General features: G+C 42.7%; 1 pseudogene; it reads right to left on the reverse strand.

Moving 5' to 3' along the window:
• Positions 1–1,775: 1,775 nt before the first annotated feature.
• Positions 1,776–1,894, reverse strand: LOC148035401 (5S ribosomal RNA; annotated as a pseudogene).
• Between the last annotated feature and the right edge of the window lie 1,409 nt (positions 1,895–3,303).

A 3,303-nucleotide genomic window follows, 5' to 3' on the forward strand; every position in this document is an offset into this window, starting at 1 on the left:
GCGGAAAAACGTGCACCACAAGTTTATATGGTGTGTTATCTGTATCAAAATCCAAGGGAACCCAAATACCCAATCTTAGTTTGTATCGCCTGTAATCAAAGCCCAAAGCAAGATTTTGGCGAGGGATACTGTAAGCCAAAGCCAAGGATTGAGGGCATGCACTGCACCTCAAGATATCACCTTTGTGATTGCACTCTCTAGATTTCCAATGCGTCCCTATAGTGTTGTCCAAATCCTCTTCCGAAAAGTTTCTACTTAACCAGGATACCTTCGTTCTTTGTAAATTTGTTGTTTTGAAGCAAGCCACGAAGATATGGAGGGGTACAAACCATGATAAACGTATTCTTCTTGAGATCCTTCCAGCTGTCATGGACTTTTTAATATCCTGAGATATTTTGAATTTGAAACTCTGCACTGTTACCTTGTCAGGAATCTCCTAATTTAGAGATGAAAGACTTGGCAATGGCAAATCTTCGATATTCCCATACCTATCCGCTTTAGAGGGAACCACATATTGTGCATAATATATAAAAACCTTGCATTCACTATAAAAAGACACAGTTTGATCGGCATAAATAATGTCTGCCAATACCTTATGAATGGCATGGAAAGTCCCACTTAGGCTTTCCACAGGTTGCCATTCAATACTTGTTGACGGAAAGATATCTACAATGACGAACCGTTTGTTAGAACTTGCATAAATGGAAAAGAATTATATACGTTATTCAACTTATAACTTACAATGTGTTTGTTGGGGAACACGTTCGTTTGGAGGCAAGTGCATATCCTTGGCCATGTAAACATGTTGCACCTTGACAAACCAGCCTTCGGGCATAATTTTGAAGGCAATGATACGCCCCTTCCAGTGATGTTTTATATCTTCTCGTTTTCTTCTTTTCACCTTATGGGAGCCCTTGCAAGATGGCAGCATGGTAACCCAATCATTTACAGCAAAGGTTTTGGGCTCAAAATTTCCATCTACTCCCTGGCTATAGACTATGCAAGAGTGTATTAAACGAGAAGGGCGCCTGGAGGAAGCCATGAAAAGAATGAAAGCGCAGAGAAAGAAGCTCAAAGAGGGGTGAATGAACTAAAAAGTAGTGCCAAGAACCCAAATGAGTATGTATTGGGCGCCAAAAACAATATTGAAAGATCTCCCGACTTTCAAAAAACTCATTATTAATTTCATCACATCTCTGTCATGTATTTTGTCAGATTTGTAAGTAAATAACGTCTTTGGGACTCCAAAACATGTCAGACTTTAGGGGTTTTGGCTAAAAAAGAAGAGAGAATCACGAAATGGACTCCACTATCTCTAAAAAAGAGGAGACAAGAATACCATATTCTTGCACACGTGGCGAACTCTCTTTGGCCCTTTCCTTAATCCCGTGATTAACAAAAGTGCATTTTTTGAAGCTTTTTTGGCCCTAATGCAAACCCCCCCTCAAAAAACCCCCCATGACATGGCACCACCCAACCCCCCCAAGACATGGCACACCCTCCCTCCTTAGAAAAACCAACTCCAGTGACCCCCCCGACAACATGGCACACCCTCTGCTCCCAAAAAACCTCGCATCGTGAGGAGGGGGTATCATGTTAAAGCGAGGCAGAGGGAGGGACCATGCATGATGTACAAAAAGACAATCACGACTAGGAGAGGAAGCATCGTATCATCATGGCAAGGTGAGGGGGTTTCCTACCACGATGTGAGCGTGGAGAGTCGAGACGTGATTCGAGGGGATTCCCATGCCATGCTCTCGAAACAAGCATGCAAAAGGGTGCAGCACGAGGACTTCTCAGGAGGTCACCCATCCTAGTACTGTTCTGGCCCAAGCCCACTTAACTGCGGATTTTTTATGGGATCCGGTGTAGTAGCGCTAGTATGACCACACCATGAACACAAAGGAATTTCAAAGAGCTCTTGTATACTCATAGAGTGGCATGAGAGAGCTCAAGAGCGAGGTATGGTGGCATGCCATGTCATTCATGCCATGGAGGACGCGACTCAATGCGAACCCTAAATCCCTCGCACATGGAGGTAATGCACAAAATATTGAATGCCGTCACGTGCCATTTCTAACACGAAGGGCAAGCATCCACGTGAAGAGCACCACGTGCACACGTAGGCAACAATGTATAAAATATCAAGTCGTAGAATACGTGCAATGGAGGACACATGCCCACAGCATGCCACAAGGTGGTGAGGGAGACTCTTGACACATACTCTCGGTGACGTACAAGTGCCCCTACTATCAATTAGGTAACAATCAGGGAGGTAGAGAGTGCCGCATCTAGCATGGATTCTCACTTAGAGGGGTTCACTCATAATCCTACACATGGTAGCTTCGCACCAATGGCTTTTCAACCAAGCGCAATGACAAATTATGTGAATCAACGGTTCCTCTCGTACTAAGTTGAATTACTATTGCGGCACCACTCATCAGTAGGGTAAAACTAATCTGTGGTCTAAACCCAGCTCATGTTCCCTATTTGTGGGTGAACAATCCAACACTTGGCAAATTCTGCTTCGTAATGATAGGAAGAGCCGACATCGAAGGATCAAAAAGTAACATCGCTATGAATACTTGGCTACCACAAGCGTGTTATCCTTGTGGTAACTTTTCTAACACCTCTAGCTTCAAATTTCGAAACACTAAAGGATCGATAGGCCATGTAGTCATTGAGACTGATTGTTTGCCGGTATTGGGTATGATTACTAGTTGTGCTACCCCGGACATTGCTATGCTTCGATGGATTGCATACATCAAATCTTTGAGCTGTGAATTTTAGCATATTGCAAGAAGAGATAACCCAGTGGTAGACATGTTATCTCGAGCACGCTATGAGAATGAAGATGGGATGATGGATGAGGAGGAAGAAGTTGACTTTCTTATGGCTAAAAATGATGTTGCAAGAGTGAATTTAGCAATGCAAGGTGTTGCTACAGCATTAATAGAAGCTTGGACAACAAAGAGAAGACACTTTAGATGTTTTGCACACAAATATGCAAGAGAGTGGCTGAGAATTGGTCAATATCTCAGTACATTAACAAAGAGAGATGAATGCTCAGATTAGGAGTTTAAGAAGATCAAGAGGAAAGCCTATGGATTTTTCTTGAAAGATGGATACTTATGGAAGCAAGCTAAAAAGAAACAAGGTATGCCATTGTGAGTTTTGGGTGACAGATCTTCACACGTAAAAATAATACAAGAATTTCATGCAAGCTTATGGGCTGGCCATAGAGCTGTTTGGGGTACTTTTACAAAAATCAAAGAAAGATATTGGTGGCAGTGAATGTATAAG

Source organism: Lygodium microphyllum, chromosome 6, assembly GCF_053477565.2.
Source record: "Lygodium microphyllum isolate KBCC chromosome 6, Lygodium_microphyllum_v1.1.10, whole genome shotgun sequence".
Classification (NCBI taxonomy): Eukaryota; Viridiplantae; Streptophyta; class Polypodiopsida; order Schizaeales; family Lygodiaceae; genus Lygodium; species Lygodium microphyllum.